Source organism: Ceratotherium simum, chromosome 28 (assembly GCF_057802395.1).
Source record: "Ceratotherium simum simum isolate JZ-2026a chromosome 28, ASM5780239v1, whole genome shotgun sequence".
Taxonomy (NCBI): domain Eukaryota; kingdom Metazoa; phylum Chordata; class Mammalia; order Perissodactyla; family Rhinocerotidae; genus Ceratotherium; species Ceratotherium simum.
Window position 1 is genome coordinate 38857102 of NC_141927.1, and position 22838 is coordinate 38879939.

Consider the following 22838-nt stretch of genomic DNA (forward strand, 5'->3'; position numbering starts at 1 on the left):
AAAAAAAAAAGAGATGTCAGATATGCTATTATAGTCTCTTTGCTATTGTTAGTTTTCCTACCAAACTGTCTCATATACAATACAAAGTAAAACAATTTCTGGACCATAATTCTGTAGTCAACTATTAAAGAGGCATTCACAATCACCTATACCCCCACACTATAGCTATCCAGGGCCAAGTCCCATAGGAAAATCAACTGAAGGCAATATGCCACTAAAAAGAATCATATTTTTGGCTTGAGATTAAGCGGCTACGCTCTTTCTTAAAACACACACAGAGAAAAGTCTCAAGCTACCAGTTTGTTTAAACATATAAAATTAAATCAACAAATATATCTTCAATCCGTAGCATGATCAGTCTTTGATGATTTTGTTGTTGTTTTATTTTGGGGTAGGGCAGAAATTACAGTAATAAGACAAGGACAGATGAGAGGACAAAAGAGAAACAAAAAAAGTAAGAAAAAAGAAAAGGATGGGGCCAGCCCCGGTGGCCTAGTGGTTAAGTTTAGCATGCTCCACTTCAGCGACCAGGGTTCAGTTCCCAGCCACAGACCTACACCACCAGTCTGTCACTGGCCATGCTGTGACAGCGGCTCACATACAAAAAGAGGAAGATTGGCAGTGGATATTAGCTCAGGGCGAATCTTCCTCAGCAAAAAAACAAAAGAAAAGAAAAGGATAAAGTGGGGTAGGGAAGACAGCAGATTAGCAAATATAAATATAAATAAATATATACACACACACACACACACAAAAAAAATAATCCAGAGATGATACTCAATTGGGATGAGTAACGTCATATACAAGGGAGATAGAAACTGAAGCAGAAGCTGGAACAGTGTGTGATCCAATAACATAGTTTGGTACATGCAGTGATTAACTTTAGTTACAAGTTCAGGATTAGGTTAGGTTTGATTACAGGTTCAGGTCTCTCTAATTAGCTGAGGAATTATTGTTCATAATTCTTCAACTACTCATCCTTAAGCCTCAAGAGACTCTATTTCAAATGGTTTAACCACTGCATAAGGCGAGACATTAAGGCAATGAGGAGAATAATGTAACAGAGTAGCCCAGAAAAATGTCAAGTCAAAGTTAGTTACTCCACCAACGTCACCCACAAAGACATATCAAAACCTATTGATCCAATGACATATCAAAACCCACCAGTAATCTGTCCAATGAGCTCAGGGCCATGGCCTTGTGACCCTTCTGTACTACAGAGAATCCTGACTCTCAAGCTAGTAGCCCTGTGCTAGAATAAGCAGGACTGCGATCCACAGCCAGATTCCTTCAGCTCCTGTGAGCTGGCAGAAAGCAGAGCTGGGAAGCAAGGAGGGCTGATGAATCAGGAGGCAACTATACAAACAACTTTCCAGATACCACAATAGCATTCAATGGCCAATCTCAGGTGATTAACAACATCAGACACACAGGAGAAACTTTGTAACTGAATACAAAGCCCTTCATGCCTTAATTTCAGGCACAAATTACTGTCATTCATAAAACAATATTTGTCTGTGAGCAATATGGAGACGAACACTTTATCTTCAAGGTGCTTACAAATCAGTAGATCCAGAAAGCTTTCAATGCCAATTCACAACTTTCTGTACAGTTTTACAAACATATTTCAACTCCTGGAATAAGTATTATCCTATCTTCTGAGCAAAGAAACAGGTAACAAAAAAGGCTGACCTAAACATGTGTATTTCAAGGGTACTTTTCTTCATTTGAAAGTTTTTCTTGAAAAAAAAGGATTTGGACTTAATTATTTTGTTTTAAATATCTTTTTGTCCCTTCCAATGCCACAAACAACTGAGTTGAACATCAGTTGATCTATTCCTACTCCAATAATCCAAACAGCCAACAAGTCTGATGTTCATACAGGAATTAAAAGATAGCAAAGAAGTTTGCCCCTGGATATACAGTCAGACCCTAGAGACAGGCTTTCCAATTGAAATAGATTGGCTCTTTTTTTCCCCTTGAAGTAACTCCCACAGATATCTTACTGCAAATGCAGACAAACACAAAGACTCTAACTCCCATCAACGACCAAAGGGCTAAGTTCTGAAAGATAATTAGAGCTCCAGAAAAAGCCTAACAGTAGTGCTTCCTAAAGATCTGAAGGTCGGTAAGAGGTGGGAGAAGTGGGGTTGTTTTATAAAATAGGTTCAGTAAGAGAAGTTAAAGAAGTGTCAGGTGAGGATTCCACAATTCATTTAATATGCTTATGTGAACTATGAATATGCACTGTTTCCTACACTCCTTGTGACACAAATTCCTCTGTTCTCTGAACACATATTCAGGAACTGGTGTACCAAGGAAGTAATTTGGGAAACACAACTCCCTTCTACTTACTGTTTTAAAATTAGTAATAAAAGTGAGCAGTAAAAATTAACAGCAAGGTTTATTAGTCAAAAATTAATTAAACCTTTTCCTTATAACAAGTATTCACACACAGTATTTAACAATCCTTTTCAAAATAGTATATTTACATATGCATATTCTTGAATTCAAAACATCAGCATGAACACACAAAACACTTTTAACATTTTTATAAACATAAAACAGATTGAGATTAATGGTTACAAATACACAAGTGTAATATCCATAAAATAAGAGTCAAAGAGAACAGCAATTTGAAAATGACTAAATCTACTATTTAAAAAAAGAGAGGTGCTTGTGAAATATGAGATATACAAGTAGATAGCTCTATGACAAAGGGTGGGGAGGGACAGAAGAAATTTTTCTCCTAGAGTAGCACTTAAAGGTTAAAACTTTATTCTTAATTAGGGGGAAGAAAACATTTACAAGCCTTCACATTTTTAAAGATAGTAAATACAGGGCCGGCCCTGTGGCTTGGTGGTTAAGTGCGCGCGCTGCAATGCTGGTGGCCTGGGTTCGGATCCCGGGTGCGCATCGAGGCACCACTTCTCCGTCCATCCTGAGGCCGAGTCCCACATGCAGCAACTAGAAGGATGGGCAGCTATGACATACAACTATCTACTGGGGCTTTGGGGGGAAAAAATAAAATAAATAAAATCTTTAAAAAAAAAGATAGTAAATACAACAATTTAATGAGCAAATACAGTTGTTCAAAATATATTTTGTATGTTACTAAACTATCCAAACGACTTTGGATCTCTGGGGCGCGTGCAAAAAATATTAGCATTGCGTATACTTCCACTTTCTTGCAATTTCTTTTTTTTTTTGCCAAACTCTTTTATTACTTAAAATTTTAATATAAACTAATTGAAAGTGCTCTTATTTAGACTTTTTTATCATATATCTTGTGCACACAAAAAAGAAAAATGTATGCAAAATTAATAAGTATCCTTAAACCTTTTCTGAATTCAGAGTTCATCTCTCCTGAATCACTTTTCTATTCAAAGCTGTCAGTCCTCATTTTTTGTTGTTCTTTTCTTGTTTTTAGAGTACCATTCTTTGAACCAATCAGGGTGTCAGTGATGCAGTATTTCTGAAAGACCATTTTACTCTAGTCTCCAGCATTTTCTTCCAAGCTATTGACCCCATTCTGCAAGTTTGGATGCTGATACTTTCTTGATCTCACCAGAAGGTGTCCAGAGAAGGTTTTCCGACAAATCAGGACTCATATTCCTTCCTCATATGATCCTAAAATGGTTTGTGGATCTCCAAATTTTTACCAGTTTCTCTTCAACAGTTTAAAACACTGCTTCATTAAAAAGATATCATAAGCACTGTTTGGATACTTGAAAGAGACCACTTTTTAGTTGTGTGTGTGTATAAGAAAAAGGATAGTCTGTTGTGAAAATAAGGAAGTTGTCAGCCTTATTGTTGACTCATCTGAGAGCGGGTTATTTATCTCTATTATAATCTGGCACTTAGTAAGCACTCTACAAATTCAAAGGTCTATTGAATGAGCCCCCAACATTCTCCAGTCAGCTTGATAGCGCTGACATAGTAGAAGTTCAAGCATTTTGTTCATTTGTTCAACGAATATTTCAAACTATGAAATATTTTGACCGACAAATATTTTGGCCCCTTGACAGACACTGAGAAATAAAGAAATAAAAGGTAGCCCTTGCTTTTAATTCCAGTAGGAGAGGCAAATAAGAAGACTATCATAACATAGGGAGAAAAATGTCACAGCATCAGCATGCCTAATGTACCAGGAGAGTATGTGTTATGTTCATAAAGGAAGAAAATCACCTCACCAAACCAGTAATGGTAGTGGGTAGGTCAAGGAGGCTTAAAAGATGAGTATTAGCTATTTCTGTTTTTGTTTGGAGGCATGTCTAAAAGAATGATATCTCAAGCAGAGATACATACAGTACATATAAAAACTGAAAGGCAAGAGTGTGATGCCTACAAGGAACTGCAATATGTTGGAAGGCAGAAGGTTAAGAAGAGTGTGGCAACAGATGAAGCTGCACAAAGGCTAAGGAGCCTGAACTTTATCCAGAAGGCAACAGAAATCCACTAGACTTGAGGATTCTAAACAAGGGGAGGACATGATATTTTAGAGAAAGCAATTAGACAGAATATAGAGAGCAGCTCCAAAAGTGTAGACTGGGGTCTGCTAGAAAATAGAAGCTCCATGAGGGCAGCGATTTTTATCCATTTGGTTCACTGCTCAATCCCCAGCACTTAGAATAGTACCTACCACATGTCATGTATTATTAAATATTTATTGAAGGAACGAAGAGAAACCAGCTGAAAGACAAACGCAGTAACCCAGGAAAGAAAAGAACTAAACTAAGGCAATGGGAGACAGATATGGGAGGTAGGGCTAAGGCTGCTAAACAGCAATTACTTTATATATGTTTTTGCTTGTCAGTATTTAATGTCACCTTTCCCTTCTACTAATGCAGCTCACACAGGCTCACTGTATTGTAAATTCTAAGTTCTGCAAAAATACAAGTCTACTAAAGGGCCACAAAAATGTCATAGAAAATTGTTTCTAGTGGCAATATTAAAGAAATCAAAATTATTTAATTTACAGTCAGGACTATAGTCACTCTCCATCTCTGCTGAGGTCAGAAAACTATTTCAGTCAACATTTACCAAGGGTTCAAAATATGCAGAGCAGGGGCCAGCCCCGTGGCCTAGTGGTTAAGTTCGCACACTCTGCTTCAGCGGCCCAGGTTCAGTTCCTGAGCATGGATCTACACCACTCGTAGGTGGCCATGCTGTGGCAGCAACCCACATACAAAATAGAGGAAGAGTGGCACAGTTGTTAGCTCAGGGCAAATCTTCCTTAAGCAAAAAGAGGAAGACTGGCAGCAGATGTTTGCTCAGGGTGAATCTTCCTCAGCAAAAAAAAAAAAAATATATATATATATATATATGCAGGGCAAACTACTAGCTTAAACTGAAACAAGATGAATTTAGCTTAGAGATAAAGAAATTCCTAACCAAGAGCCAGTAACATCTGGTTAATCAATGAATGTTAGCGTCTCCTTCTCTATATATCTATAAAGACAACATATAGACATATAGGGGAAGTCATTAAATCTTCTCATCTGCAAAAATAAGGGTTTGGAATTGAAAGAATTCTTAAGACTTTTAGTTCTACAATTAAATGATATTTCTTACCTACTGGGGATAGGCCTTACATTTGTTTGCAGGTTATTTTGACAGTGCTCCTTTTTTACTTGTTTACCTCCAAGAACATTTTAAGATTCTTATGTGCCAGGAACATTTTTTCTTAATTTTCCTCAGTACATAATAAACTGCTCTGCAGGCAGGTCAGAGGGAGGGAAAGTAAGATCTACTGATGGCTTACTATTTACCAGTGCTATACTAGGTGCTAGCAAATAGTGTTTCTTAACATCTCCAAAATTGTGTACAGTATCATAATTCCACAAAGAAACCAAGGGGCAAAGAGGTTAAACATTTTGCCCAACACCACACAACTAGTTAAGTAGTGAAACCAGAAAGCACACTCCAGAGCCCAAATTCTATTCGCTACCCTAAATGATGGTAACTGATTTGGGCACCCAAGGACATTGATCCTCTTCTGTCCGGGAATTACAAATTTTTCAATATTGACCAGAAAAAGCAATTTATAGAAATGCTTCATTGCATAGCTATGTTGAGATTACCTAACCCCTTCAACCTGTCATGGCTTCTTTCCCCATATAATAAAAGAGGAAAATAGGCATTTGTGCTGCCCTTAGGAGTACTAACTAAAATTCTAGAGCAGTAGTTCTTTACCCTTCTTTTCCCAGTGACACACACAACAAATGACAATCACATGCATGATATATTCTCCGGGTATCCCTAGGTACATAAACAACACACGTTCCTAGGTAGCATATTTGAATGCAAATGAATCAGTGATGTTATTATATAGGTAAACCACCTTAATCTTTTAAATAGTCATTCTTTATTTTAAATTATTTTCAACATTTCTTACAACTCAGTGTAATACACTGCTGTTCTAGAGCAGGGATGGGCAAACTATGGCCTTCAGACCAAACCCAACCCACCACCTGTTTTGTAGTAAAGTCTTACTGGAACACACACTGGTTGGTTTACATACTGTCTACGGCTGCTTTGCGCAGAGCTGAGTAGTTAAGTCAGAGACTAAATGGCCCACAAAGCCTAAAATATTTACTACCTGGCCCCTTACAAAAAAAGTTTGCCAACATCTATTTTAGACTGACAATCAATTCAATCAAAGCTCCACTGTACACCTATTGGGAACTCAGATGTCAATACATCAGACAAATTAGTTTCAGTATCTTCATAAACCTGTTAAAAAAGCAGTTTTGTACTTAGATTCTCAGAGTTCCCTGGATTTACCCATCACCACTTCCTATATTTCTTATTATTACTTCTTCCCCACTTGACTGAGAGCAGAGTATCTATCTAGCGCCCCTGTTATAATCCCAGTACCTAGCATGGTGCCTGGAACATAGACATTCAATGGAAATCTGCTGAATGTTTGAAAATAAGCGTATGATTTAAGACAATCAGTAAAGAGTAAAGGAGAGATTCAGTCCTACAGAAACTTGCTACTCAAAGTGTATCCTGGGGCTGGCCCAGCAGTGTAGCAGTTAAGTATGCGCGCTCCGCTTCGGCGGCCCAGGGTTCGCAGGTTCGGATCCCATGCACGCACCAAGGCACCACTTGTCAAGCCATGCTGTGGCGGTGTCCCATATAAAGTAGAGAAAGATGGGCACAAATGTTAGCCCAGGGCCAATCTTCCTCGGCAAAAAGAGGAGGATTGGCATCGGATGTTAGCTCAGGGCTGATCTTCCACACAAAGAAAAAAAAAAAGTGTATTTTATGCAGCAGTGGAATACTTGGGAGCTTATTAGAAATACAAAATCTCAGGTCTCATCAAAGGCCTAAAATTGCATAAATTTGAGAAGCAGTGCTATATAACATGGTGCTTAATTATATTAAACTCATTAGTTTGATTCCCAATTTGGGCCAGGTTGCTTTGCCTGCTCCAAGGCTTCATCCTTACCCTAACCTTGAGCTTCAAGACCTATTGTGACAACTTGAACAAAGGAGATACTTTGTGTTTTTTTGTTCTTTTATTGGGGGAAGAGAGAGATGTTGAAACTAAAAAATAAGGCCAAATGGGGAGATTGTTCATGTATTTTGCTTATTCCAAAGGAATATGACCAGAGAACATCCATCATAATTTAAATGGATTATAGATTATATGAAAAACGCTTTTTAAACTATCTAGATGTCTGTTTCTACGTCCTGTTAAAATTGATATGTTCATGAAAACTTTAGTCTCAAAATATGATGGCAATATTTTGTGGGTTAATAGATCAGTTTTTTTTGTTTTGTTCTGTTGTTTTACTGGAGAAAGGAAAGGGAAGTCAGCACTACTTTCTGCAGTTTATTTCTGAAGTGAAGGCTAAAAATCCACTGCAGCTAGGACCTGCTCAGGCTAAAAACAATCTTTAAAAAGGTAGTTGCTTGATGAATTTGGTGATTTAGGTACTATTACTATCCCTCTTTTACAGAAAAGAAACTGAAGCTCATGGAGGGTAAGGTAACTTTAAAGATCAAACAATAAGTAAATGATAAAGCTGAGATCTATGCTCTTATATACTCTTGTATAAGCCCTAAACTAAACACAATTAGTGTCGTAATAATTCAGGGAGTACTTTAAACTACTGCATCAATTCACCAGAATTTCAGCTTATCTCAACTCTGAATTCAGCGTTTTTTTCTTCTGACCACTCCACTAGCTGCTACATTCTAATTTCTTGTGACCTAAATATAATACCTAACATATAATATTTATTCAAAATTATATAGGTTTTCAAATACAAGTACTACATAACATGCACCTAAAAAGACTGACAAACAAGGACATACTAAATCATCTATTAAATAAGGTTTCCCTGCCATCAGTAGAAAAGCAACAGGCTAAGATTTTTATTTCGGGGGTGGAAGACTCATCTACAGGAGAGAAATCTATCAATATAGGCCGCTGCTTACAAGAGAGACTCAGCAAAAAAGACCTAGATATTTCTTTTTTTTTTTTTTTTTAATTTATTCCCCTAAAGCCCCAGTAGATAGTTGTATGTCATAGCTGCACATCCTTCTAGTTGCTCTAGGTGGGACGCGGCCTCAGCATGGCCGGAGAAGCAGTGCGTCAGTGCGCGCCCGGGATCCGAACCCGGGCCGCCAGCAGCGGAGCACGCACACTTAAGCACACTTAACTGCTAAGCCACAGGGCCGGCCCGTGACCTAGATATTTCTTAAAGCAACATAACAGTTAAAAAAAAAAAATCAACAAATTTCTGATTACTTCTAAGAATTGTATGCTTTTAAGTGATCAGGCTTAAGACTTAAGACGGCCTAGTAGCAGAAATATAGGTCAGAGGTTGTGCCTGGTCCCTAGGCTGGGAAAAGCAAACTCCAACGAGAGTGAAAGAATGGAGTCAAAAATGGAATAATGATTTTTTTATTTATCAGACTGCCAAAAATCAAAAAGTTTGATAACACTGTGCTGCCAAGAGTATAGGGAAACAAGTACTCTCATACACTATTGGTGAATCTCTATGGAGATAAATTTAGAAATATCAAAATTACAAAGACATACACTCTTTGACCCAATTATTCCACTTCTAGGAACTTATAAGTAAAATAATGTACAAAGGAGGTTATTCAATTAGCACTGTTTCTAATCAAAAAAATTGGGAACAAATGTCCATCGGCAAGGGACTGGTTATATAAATTAGGGTACACCCATATAATGGAATACCACCAGGCCTTTTATGTACTGATATGGAACACCCTTTAAGATATACGGTTAAGTGAGGAGAAAAAAAAAAGTAAGGTGCAGAACAGTATGTTAGATATGTTCTCAACTGTGGCAAAAAAAAAAAAAAAAAAGGGAAAAATGCATGTATCAAGTGATTGCTTATATACACAGAGAATCTCTCTGGAAGGGTAGAAAAGAAACCAAACTCACTGGCTGCCTTCCAGGAGGGAAACCAGTCCGCTGGAGAACAGGAGTTAGAAGAATACTTTTCATGGAATACTCTTTTGTACTTTTTGAATTTTATGTACAAATGAATGCATTATCTATTGGGAAAACACAATTTCTTAAACTTTTAAAAATACTATATGGATAACAGAGAAGAAATATTACCCTGAAGGAAGTAGCGAATGGTACTTTTCAGCTGAGGTACCAAACATTTGCAAAGACACCTGAAACACTCTCTCTCCTTTTAATCTACAAAGGCTATAAATTTTGAGAGGATAAATGGTTCAGCTTCTAAGTTTATTAAGAGAGTTAATACTTAAAAAAAAAACAAAAAACCTAATTTCTATCATTCCCCCTTTCATTTTAAACCTGACAGTTTCAAGTCAACAAACATTTTCTGAGCCTCTTACAAAGTGCCAGGACCTGGATACAAAGATTAATAACATGTTAAGATTTGATAAATGGTTTAACAGAAGTATGTAATAAATGCTAAAGAAGCACCCACTTTTTTTAATGCTCGTCATTTTCATGAACAAGAGGCAGCCTCAAGTAGCTGAAGCAGTACCGGGTTTGAAAGAGACCTGGGCTCTAGTTCCGTTTACTCCCTTAACTAACATATCATTCTGCATAAGTAAAACCTGGCCATCATAGCGCCTGAATTGCCCACCTTACTACAAAAGTGTTAGATCAAAAGAAAATACATGTGAAAGCAAAATTCTTTATAACCTGTGAAACACTTCAGAAACATGTTATTACCGCCCATATGAAGGTTTGGGGAAAAAGACTTTATTTCCCTTTTTCCTCCTCTAGCTTTCTTGGCTGAAGTTAAGAGTCCTCTGCTTAGATGAAGTCCTCAGAAACAAAACTGTATATTTTTATCGCTCTTTCAAAATCAGTAGACGATGGAGCCAACCCACTTGTAAAGCATTCAAAGAAAGTAAAAGCTAAGTTTTTACTTAAAATTAAATATCTAAAGTCCAAAACAGACAAAAGCAGGTATTCAATAGCAACTAAAAGTTGGAGCTTGCACAGCACAATAACCAAGGCCTTGATGCTCTTACACTGAGGGTTAATGAGAGCAACAGGAAGCCTAGGATGACAGCAACAAGGGCAAAAACGGCCAATACTGAGTGGGGCCAGAAAAGTGACAGTTGTGGTTGTCATGCTGGCAGGCTTCCAGTCATCTTAATGATATGCTTTGTCAATGCTCTGAGTTTGAAGTTGCTTGTTTAAAATCTTGGCCTATTCTTAGGCAATGAGAGGAATGTGTTTACCTCTGCCACCACTGATGTGTTCCTCACCCTGTAGAATAATTCTTCAGATAACACAAATCCTTTCTTCTACCAATAAAAGGCAAAACCAAACAAATAAAAAAGATAAACGTATCCTGCTGGCTTGGAGGTTACCCTATCACATCTTAACCATCTGCTCAAAGAAAGCATGATACCAAGTATAAAAGCTGCTATTAAATGCAGAAACATATAAAATGCTAACTAATGTTTGCTGGGGAGGGTAATGACTTCAAAACCAACATCTAAAAGCTAGGCATGTGATTTAGTTTTTTATTCATATTCAATTAAACATTTATTATGGGCCTACAATGTTTTGCTTCTAGGCCTCTGTACATGCTGTTCCCTCTGCAGGAACCAGTCTCTTTCCCATCCCACCCATTTGCTTCCCCACCTCACTAACCTCTCACATGTGACTTCCTTTGAGAAGACTTCCCAGACTTTCCCCACCCCCTCTGCGTTCCACAGCACTCTGTTTTACCCCATCAGAGCACTTATCATTGTGTGTGTTAATTACAGAGACTGTATCTCCTTCACTCAGGACCTAATCACTGTGCTGGCACCTGGAAGATGTTCAATAAATACCTGCAAAGCATACCAGACATTGTGCTAGATAGACGGGGATACAGAGATGAAAAACAAGATTCTAAATTCACCGTCTAGTAGGAGAGACAGGCTAAAGCAACAGTACAATGTAAAATGGGCTATGATGGAGGTATATGCAGGATATCAGGGGCATGAAGAGAGCTAAGTCAGCCTGGAAGGAGAATGGGTGATAAGGAAAGAAGAAACGGAAAGAGGATATGCCTAAGCTAAGTCTGGGCTAATAAGAGCTAACCGGTGCAGAAGAGAAAAGGATAATCATTCCAGACAGGAGAAAAACATAGGAGCAAGAGAAAAAAAGGTGGATCTGAAGAACTGCAAGTAGTGTGGAATGTGCAGTGGTTCTCAAATCTCCGCAGGCATCAGAACCACCTGGAGGGCTTGTTAACATACAAGTTGCTGGGCTCCGCCCCCTGTCTGTGATTCAGTAGGCCTGGAATATGGCCCAAGAATTTGCATTTCAAACAAGTTTTCAGGCGATGCTACTTCTGGTGCCAGGACTATGCTTTGAGAACCACTGGTAGAGTGGAACAGAGGGCATATGAAGAAACAGCAGTAGACAAGTTTGGAACAACACAGGGGCTAAAGAAGGGGGTTAAAAATCACACATACTATGCCATAGAATTTGGCAATGAAGGATTCTAAGCAGAGGAGTAAGTTTAATTTTAGAAAAATGGTAATAATAGCTAACATTTATAAAGCATGGGACTTTATTCTGTACTGTCCAGTAGCTACTAACCATATGTGGCTATTTCAACTAAATTACAATTAAATAAAATTAAAGGTTCAGTTCTTCAGTCAACTAGCCACAATTCAAGAGCTCAATAGCCACATATGGCTAGCGGCTACTGTACTGAGCACAGATACAGAACATACCGTCATGGCACAAAGCTCTATTAGATGACACTAAGGTATACTAACTCATTAAATCTTCACAACTAAATTATGAGATAGCCACTGTATTATCCCCATTTTATAGAAAGAAATGTGGTAAAGAAAGATTAAGCAAATTACCCACGGTCATAAAGCAAGTAGTACCAACATGGGATGCAAACCCAGAAGGTCTGGTTCTTGAGACCATGTTCTTAACCACTTCTTAATAAGGTCATTCTTGGCAATAATGTAGACAGGAGGGAGATGATATGGGAGGAAGGAAAGCCAATGAGGAAGCGACTAAGGTAAATCAGGAGAGAAATGATGAACACCTGCACTAAGAGAGTAGCAGCTGGAATGAAGAAGTTAATTAAGAGATGTTAAAGAAGTAGAAGAGAAAAGACTGGGTATGGACTAGAAATGAATCCACACAAGGTGCAAGTGAGATGCAGAAGACGACACCAAGGTTTCTGTTTTAGGAATCAGAGTCAATGGCAAAGCCTCTCACCACAGTAAGAAATCAGAAGAGCAGACTGGAGGAGGGTGATAAATTTCACCTGGGTCATCAAGAATTTTAAGTGACTGAGATAAGACACTACACATTGGGATATACAAGTCCAGAGCTCAAAAGAGAGGTTTGGATTAAGATATGAATTTAGCAGAGAGGAGGTAAGTCTAGAGATAACTCAGAAAGGTTGAAACAGTGAGAAGTGGACAAAGAACAAAACCTTAGGCAATCCAACATTTCAGACACAGGCAAAAGATAAAAAGCCAGTCAACTGAAAATGAATTACCAAGAAAGATGGGAGGAAAAGGGGAAGACACCTAGGAAAGAATTATCACAGAGGTGGAGGGAGGAGAGAAGGGTCAACAAGTCCTAGATGCTGCAAAGAGGTCAGGTAAAATAAAGCCTGAAAACTGTCCACAAGAACTGTTTCAAATGGTGCTCAGGTCCAGAGGGCAGACTGCAACAGATTTGGAATGAACAAAGACTTTTCTCCAGGCAGTTTCAAAATGAAGGGAAGGAGACAGACAGGGTGTACACCGAGAGAAGAATCTGGAGTGATGTTTTTTGTTTGTTTTTATTCTAATTTGATGGGAGAGACTTCCCCATGCTAAGGGGCAAAGAGTGAAAAGACTGGGGACATTATTGATGGAACAAGGTCCCTGACACAGGAGACTACAGGATCTTGCACATAAATGGAGAGATGAGCTCTAGACAAGACACTTCTTTCATGCCCTCTGAAAATGCAGCAACAGAGGTAAAAATAAGTACAGATGTATTTAGGAAAGTGTGGGAGGGGCATAAGTTAATGAGCTCAAATGGCTCAAATGGCTGGATAGATTCTATTCTATGAAATAGGATATGGGAGTGTCTGCTGAAAATGAGAAAGGCAAAAGGATTCGAGGAAATATTGAATTGCTGCAGAGAGAACAGACTACAGACACAGACATACATCTCCAAGCAGAGGAGAAAGCTGAGATTAGATGCCACAAATTTGTAAGTGGCACCCCACTATGTGGTTTGTGCAATTTTCTTCAAAACAATAAACAGTCCCATGTAGGAGCAGGGAGAGAAAATGGTTGGCTTAATTTCAAGGTTGGGGTTTGCCAATTAGATGGAGGAGTCAAGTGAGTAACTGAGGTCCACAAAGCCCAGCAATCAGAAGAAAAGTATCCGAGCGGTGGGAGGGAAGTATCCATCAGAATCACTTAGAGAACCTCCTCTGAACTATATACAGTATGAGATCTTGAGATAAAAGAGCAGGTGCAGTAGGAGTGAGGCAAGAGAAAGGTGGAAGATTAGGGCAGTTATGGTCAGAGAGTAGGATAAAACAAAATTTAGGTTTCCTGAAGTACTGTTCTGTCCAGGGTCCAAGGTGTGTTCATGAGAGTAGGTGTTATGTTGTTTCACGTATTTTTCTGAATTTCAATTACTAGGTAAAAGCTGCTGCTTCTATCTCCTGACTCCCTCAGACAGCTCCCGCTACAGAGATGTTGGTTCTAAGCGTCAGAGCAGTGGTTCTCACCCCTAGCTATACATTAGATGCACATGGAGACTTTAAAAAAACAAAACTGAAATCTGGGCCCTACTGCTAGAGTCTAAGTTAATTGGTTTGGTGTTTATTTTTTAAGGCTCCTCAGGTGATTCTGAAGTGAATTTAGTGTCAAGAACCACTGCTTTAGACAGAACACGGCTTTAAATGTATGCTATAGAATTAAAGAAAAACTGACTGGCATGAAAAGAAATGAAATAACGAAAACAGGAAAATGGTGAAAGAGGATCTAAACCCTAAGCCAGATATTTAAAGATATCCTGAACAGAAAAGCTGGGAAACCATTAAAGCACAGCATCACATCCAACACACAAAAAAATGTAATAATGTTTCCAAGAGTTCTGTTACAGGTTCCAGAAAACTCAGGAGTCAAATGCTTCACTGTAGCCAATGACCAAGAAAAAAGAGAAACCTGCACTCTACTAAGCAGAAAGAATTGAAAACCAACAGTCAACTATATAGTTCACAACTCCCTGGAGGAAAAAGCAGCCTATAGTGTAAGTGTGATAACATCCCCACATACATGGAATCCACCTCTTCTGCACAAAACGTAAATGGTAAAGGAATCAGCTGTCTTCTTTCACACATACAAAGATTTTCAGTTTTTTTAGCTGCCAGATTTTATGGTTTTACCAATAATCTTAAAACCACCCATAATTCTATAAATAACTGTCCCCAATCTTAGCTTTATTTGCCACTATTCTAACGTATTTGCTAAGTTTTACGACAATGTAAAAATAATGCAGAGATGAACTGTTGGTCAGTCATAAAGACCAAGAAAGACAAACATGAGCTGTTGTCTGCCTCCTTTCCTGTAAGGTTTGTTTACTGGTATTACAAATCACTCAGAACCAAGACACTATGTATAGATAACAATAAGTGATAGACTGTACACGCCTAGTCCACCTATCTTGAACGCCTTTAATAAGAATTACTTCATTAATTAATAGAAAGGCTTGTATCTTTCTATCTCAGTCTTAAGAATTTTAAGTTCTAACCAATTACCCAAGTCACTCAGAGGTCATCTGTGTTGTAGACTTTCTGAAAATCAGACTTATTTGTAAGGGAACATTTTTTTCCCCAAAACGCAAGGAGTACTTTTTCTTCCAGCATTAAGGTAGCTCAACATGTTCTCCTTCTAATATTTAGCTAAAAACATTAGAAAACTCTCATTCCTCTAATTTGGGCCATAAGAAAGCAGACTTTTTTCCCCAAAAAATTGTCTCAACTTTCTAGAGTGTACAGCTATCTTCAAACACCAAAACAAGCAGATTTACATATTTGTGGTTTACAAAAACCACCAAAATTCTCTAGATCAGGGTTTATTCTATGGTTTCCATTAAGGAAGAGAGTTCTAGCTACATTATTTTATACTCATTGCTCTCTAATACTATAAAGCAGAACTACAACCTAATGAAAAAAGCACAGAATGAGAAGGCCTCACCACTTTTCCCCGACATAATTAACTTGTTGCGTGGCACTGAACAAGACACTTAAATCTCTTTGGCCCTCAGTTTCTCTATTTGTGAAATAAGATTAGAATCACTGTTATCCACGATTGCTACTGGCTCAAAATTCTACAAAATGCAGAAGATTCAATTCTTTTCTTATAAGAATTTATCTCTATTTTGTAATCATAACATAATTCAACTATAAAATACACCTTAACACTATAGCCAGACTTATTTTTTTCTTAGCAGGTCTTTTTTTTTTTTTAATTGCTGGCAGTTAAAAACTATTTTGACCCAGAATGCATTCTGCAAATCTAAATGCTACACTACTATAATCTCTATGCTGAACTTCAACCATTAACAAACTAGTGCCATACTACAGACTGTTTCTTCACCTCTTCCCTAACGAAGTTGAAAGCAATGCTTGGGACTTGAATTTACAGTTATGTACAGTGCTGATGAAAGCCATCTGTTGGGAACTATGACTTTCCTGTCAAAGGAAAAAAACAGAAGAAACAGCCTAGATCCTGGGAACCAGCTGCAGCTGAATGAATCCTAATCCTGCTCCAGCTGGGAAAAGCAGAATGCTGAAGTCGCTACTGGTCTAATTCATCTGCTGCAGATCCTTTGTGAACTGACTCCACCCCCAAGAAGCCAATTGGTAAACAAGTTTATCAGAATGAGGGAGGCTCTTAATAATTCCTATATGTAACATTTATTTCTTTAAAAGATTGTAAATCAGTGCATGAAAAGTATTCATTATTGTAATTTTAAGAAACACTTCCCAGTTCACTAGAAAAAAAATTTAATTCTACTTTAACCAGCAAACTTGGCCCCCAGATTCAGTCCTCTCACATAGTTAAGAACCAAGTCAGTGTAGAAAATATACTTTCTCCAATATTCTAAATAGAAAGAGGAAAAAAAAATCTGTCAAGGAGATTCTTACAACCTCAAGAGGCCTGGAACAATATAATTTTTTTTTCCAGATTCATCAAACAGTTCCTGTTACTATTCGTTTTCATAGTATTAAAGGTAAGTATAATATGAAAAAGTACTGACCTATATGTCAGGATGAACTAGTAAGGATAAGAAGAAAGAAAATGTCTTTTGCATCCATTCATTTTCCATGTGGTGTTCTATGAGAAGTCATAATGAAAACTTGTATTATTAAACATTATTAAATAGCTATTATATAAATACATTATGCCTATAAAACTTAACCATGTAAAGTTCTTTTGAGACTTCTATAAGAAGCACATGTTAAAGCACTCAGAACAGTGCCCAACACATTATTAGCCCTTAACAAATGTTAGCTATTAATAGGTTTCTATAAGCAACTGCTTACATTCCCTTGGCCTACTGATATAGGGCAAAGAAAGAGGTCAAGATGGTTAGATCCTCTAGATCTCACTCCCAAAGCAATTTGTAGTATCTGGTGTCTTCATTAATTTCTTCCCTTTATTTCAACAATTTGTTAAACATTAGCCCAAGAAGGAGTAAAGTGCTAGTAACTGTAAGTATAAGAAAAATGTCTAGGTTGTATGCATTGGCTGGGTATAGAAGTTTTGATTAGCAACGGCTAAACCAAAGGTTGCTTTAGTAGCTCAAGTTTTCTTTCAGGGTATGTTATGGGCTGAAAATTACCAAAATGCACAGAGCTCATAGGCTAACCAGAAGACCAAAAAAATATCTATACAGTTGATTGTAGTTAAACATATAGTGCATTACAAACATATGTCTGCCTGAGTTATTTTTAAATTTCTGAATTTTTTTTTATAACAACAAGAATGCTGAGACAAAGTCAATTCTTAAGCTCATTTATACTTAATCCACCTCAATGACTTGTAACAAATATTTATTTCTAGCCAGCTTCTCCTCAGGGCCCAAAACATTTAGAATCACCAAGAAATGGTATAAACAATGATGTAAGAAATGTATAAAAAATATAATTATTGAGATCAATCAGTTACAAACTTGATAATACTAAAAAATCTACATTATCCATGTCCTTGACATTACTTGAAAAATAAAGTCAACTACACATGGTTATAACAATTTTCTCTAAAATAATCCTTCTTTACTTAAAGACTGATACAGTTGGCAGCACCATCCATTCCCTCCTCCACAATGCAAGAATTAAAACTTGCAGTTTAAAAAGTTTCCCAATAATTTATACCATAAAATACGGTTGCTTGCATGCTCTCATAAGGAATCTTATACACTTTAAATTGAGAACTTTTTCCACTTATTTACTACTAATTTATCTCTTCTCAACTTTTTTGTAGCATCTTTTGCTTTCAGAAGGTTTTTGGGTTGCTGTTTTTTGGGGGTTTTTTTAAGTGATCATTCTCTCAAGCAGTCAACACATCCCTGAATTTAACAGCATGGACAATTACTATAAAATATCATAGCAACAGGATATCCAGAACTGAAATTACCAAGCTTACATTTATACACAATTTTATAATACCACTATTCTAACACACAAAATGTGAAACAATTTTGCCATAAAGGCCATTTACAAACAGCTAAATCAAAACTTTATCATCTTAACTCTCAGTAAATTGAAAATATATTTCCATTCTAATTAGTATCTCTATATCAAAAATCTAAGTTCCTGTCAAAGCCCTCCTTACTCTATAAATTTAAAATGCAAAATTCCAGTAACACAAAATAATTTGGACTCTACTAAGAGCTTACCATATTGAGAAATAATTTATAATAGAAGGATATAAATTTATCACTTGGTCTTTCTGCTCCAGGTTACCTAGCCGGGTAATAATCTAAACAATAACATTAGTTACAATATCTTCTCCTCCCTTTCCAACTGGAATGCTTCAGCAAATTGTAATTCTGTTCCACAATACTACTCCATAGAATAACAACACTTTAATGATTTGGCTGATTACCATAAAAGAGTATAGTTTTCTGGACTAGTAACATGGAGCATAAGCTATATATATTTTCAAGTAAATTATTCTGTGAATGTGTAAAATGAACCCAGAAGTTTGAAATCAAGGTGAAAAGTATTCATGAAAAAGAAACAGATCCTTCCAAGACTCAGTGTCTAAAGATAATTTTTTAAATAGACCATCACAATCTCAAATAATAATTTACCTCACCCAAGAAACATCTCCTTATTTCTCAGAGATTCACACTGCCTAACTGTTATGAAAAAGTAATAGTGAATGTAAAAAACTAAAAGTTACATTTCATAAACTAAAAAAGGGTTCCAAAAAAATTTATTTCACATCTCTATGCCGTCTGCCTTAACCTTCAACAGCACCTAAATCCTAAATGCACTGTTCATGGTAGGCTTCTAAATGTTTGCTGAATGAATAAGGAATAAATGAAGTAAATGAACAAATTATCTTATAGTAATATCTATATTTCAAAAAGAAAGAAATTTGCAAGGAGGAAGTTGTTATTTAAGCCAGTTACACACTATCACCCTCATCTATATCCCACAATTCAAGGTAAAGCAACATTTTGTCCCAAACGAAAGCCAGGCAACCAATCCCAAACTGCAAATCAGAAAACTTTAGTGACAACTGAAATGAAAATTAATAAGCACAGAAATTATCTTTAAGAAAAAAAATAAAATGTCATGTAGACAAAACTATTTTTGGATGGACCTCAGGTATACAAAACTACATTATTCATAATCTTCAGTTTCTGATACATTCTTATCACTGGTTCAAAGTCAGTTTTATAATTCATTCTACAATAGAGAAAAAAGGGACACAAACAGTGAAGGAGGGGAATGTGTCCTTTCACAATTGGAGAATGTGCTATGAAGTTAACACCAAGAACATTCACAATTGTGTGCCTGAGTGCAGCAATAGGCATTATACATAACTTCCAAGAGGCAGTAGGTATAGCTGTTACAGACTCTGGAACCAAACTGCCTGAGTTCCAGCCCTAGCTATGTCACCTAATATCTTTGACTTGGAGAAGTTACTGAGCCTCTATTATGCCTCAGGTTTTTTATCTGTAAAATAACAGTACCTACCTCACTGAGTTGTATGAGGATTAAATGAGTTGATATATGTATAGCTTTAAAGTAATGCCTGGCACATAGTAAAGACATCATTAAGTTAAATAAATAAACTCACCATAAACTACCACACCCTAAAGTTAGCTCAATAATTTCCCTTATAACATGAATAAAACTTTTAAATGACAGTATCCCACGGATTCTCCTCACTATTTATCAATGTGAAAACACACTTACGTTCAAGTGTCTTCACAAAAACTCTTAAAAATACTTCTACACAGCTGATCTCACAGAAAAGAACAAAAACCACACAGCTGCTGAAAATCTAACATACAGTTCTACAGTTCTTTCCAAAGGTTAGTATCGGAAAAAAATAAGCAAAATGTTAGAATTGATATAGAAAAAAGTAAAGAGGAACTTGCTCAGGTCACTCCATACAGTCCCTGAATTTCATCTCTCACTCCACAGCTAACCAGGCCAATAGATATATTTGCATTCCAGAGAAGATAATGCCATTTCAGTTCCAAGTGCCTGGCCCACAGCAGGTGCTCAGTAACTATTTGCTAAACTAATTAATGCCTAAAAGTGAAACTACTACTAGCCTACACTTCCCTTTCTCCACCACTGTCAAAGACACTCTGGATAATTTTTTTAAGAATATCTAGGATTATAACAGCAAACCAATCAATTCCACAAAGGAACTGATCGGAGGGTTTAAAGGAGAGAAAGGACAGCAGTTAAAATACAATAAAAGGAGCAGCCACATAATCTGTTCAGAGGAGGAATAATTCTTCACCTTAGAGTTTGTTGTATTATGATTTTGAATGCAAGCTTTTCATATTTTGGGGGAAAGTCACTCAGGAAATTCACTATTGAAAATGACTCCATTTAAAAATATGTAACAGGGCCAGCCCCGTGGCTTAGCGGTTAAGTGTGTGCGCTCCACTACTGGCGGCCCAGGTTCAGATCCCGGGCGCGCACCGACGCACCACTTCCCCGGCCCTGCTGAGGCCGCGTCCCACATACAGCAACTAGAAGGATGTGCAACTATGACATGCAACTATCTACTGGGCTTTGGGGAGGAAAAAAAAGGAGGAGGATTGGCAATAGATGTTAGCTCAGAGCCGATCTTCCTCAGCAAAAAGGAGGGTTAGCACGGATGTTAGCTCAGGGCTGATCTTCCTCACAAAAATAAAATATATATATATATATATATATATATATATATATATATCTAACAGCTCTCATCAACTCTAATTTCATAGCTATTATCATGACATTAGTTTTCCAATCAGACCAGCACACATGCACAGAGGTCTACTCAATGAAACTCAATTTTCCCAAATTTAGTTACTTCAGTTAACAACACTATATATTAAAGTTATATAACCAAAGAGATATTTCTAACCAAAGTGAACCAGCAGATCTCTACTGGATTAAATTTTTTTTAATGCAAAGGTCTTGCTTTTGTTTGCAGCTCAGCTGCAAAATAAGGACAGTTGGATTAGATGGTTCTCAAGGTCTCTCTCAAAATCCTAGGGTGATAGGACTCAGATTTGTCCTACATTGTACTATACTGACTACCTTTTAAAAATATGCACAATTGACATTTTATGTATGGCTAATATTTTTAAAAATTAAAATATCTAATTCAAGCAAGGGAAATTATAATAAACGCAAGCACCCAGGTGTTCTAACAAGAATTTAGAATACTCAATTCACAGATATGACACTGAATTCATTCTAAACTATAAATTATTTCCTGTTTCCATGCAGTTAACCTGTAGATCATTTGCTAACAGTTGTAGGAATCAATCATTATATTTCATTTAACTTCAGCCACATGTGATCAAGAAACAGTTCTTACAGACAGGAGTTCTAACAGTACTGAACTACAGAATAAAGCATTTTAGTCACTTGCCCACCTTGAATTTTTTAATACCACACTCTTAATAAATGCTCAAATGATACAGAACCATTTTATGAATGAGATTCTCTATCAATTCATGACTCTATCAGAATCATTTTAAGGGTAATAACAGTATGATAATGTTTCCATTTCAAAGTTCACAGGGAAAACTGAATGCTAAAATGGATCTCTAAAAACTTCATCTCTAAAACTTCATCAAAAACTTTTCAATTGCTATTTAACCAAAAATCTGTTAGGTGAGTTATTAAACTGCAATAAATTTAGATCAAATCTCAAATATTTTAAAATACATTCAATGTTAACTCTACAATCTTCTCATCCTAGAAGCCTCCATGAACTTAAGCAAAATGAAGATTATTTTACTATTATATACTAAGGTCTGCAACAACTTAAAGTACTACCACTCTCCACAGAACTAGAATTCAAAGCACTTAAATTTACAGCTAAGACACTAAATCAACATGAAAAACAGCTACTAACAAAATTCTCCTCGACCTCGAATAACTATTTAAGGGCCAAAATTCACTGTTAAGAAGACATACTTTCAACTGCACAAAATAGCAGCATAAAACACACAACACAGTAAAGTATATCATCTGTGTATCAAAACTCCCAACTACCCCAGAACTTAGTAAAGGGTACAGGATACTGTATTCCTGACCCATAAACTTACACTTGTCATAAATAATAACATTTAGCACTTCATCATATGTAAAGAATAATACACAACAGAAAGTTAGAATACCAACAGCAGAAATAAGAATTGCTAAATTTGCTTAGCTACTACTATGGATCAGGAGAATGAGTCTCATTCCTGTCTAATGATAATATGCAAGAAAATGAAAAAAAGAAAAAAGGTTCTTAGAATCACCTGCTTGTTTCAAATTCAAGTCTCCATCAACTTCCAGCACTAAAGTATCAAGAACTTTTATCTAACAGTTTTAAAGTTTTTAATTCTAACCTAAATATGTTCTTTTAGGTAGATCAATATTCTACACTTTGAATCTTAGGCGTCAAATATTTCAAAGTATCAGAACAATTTGCATCTATTGGGTTGTCACACCTAGAACTCACCAATAAAAAACTAGACGTGATCATCCCACAAAGTCCCCAAACACAAAACTTGAAATAACTTCTATCTAACTTGCTAGAAACGTGACTTTGTAGCATGCTACATCAGCTCTACGAACACT

General features: G+C 36.8%; 1 protein-coding gene across 4 annotated transcripts in view; it reads right to left on the minus strand.

Moving 5' to 3' along the window:
- Window positions 1–22838, minus strand: part of KAT6A (lysine acetyltransferase 6A) — a 115326-nt gene that overhangs the window by 88914 nt on the left and 3574 nt on the right. The gene's annotated exons all lie outside the window — the stretch shown is intronic.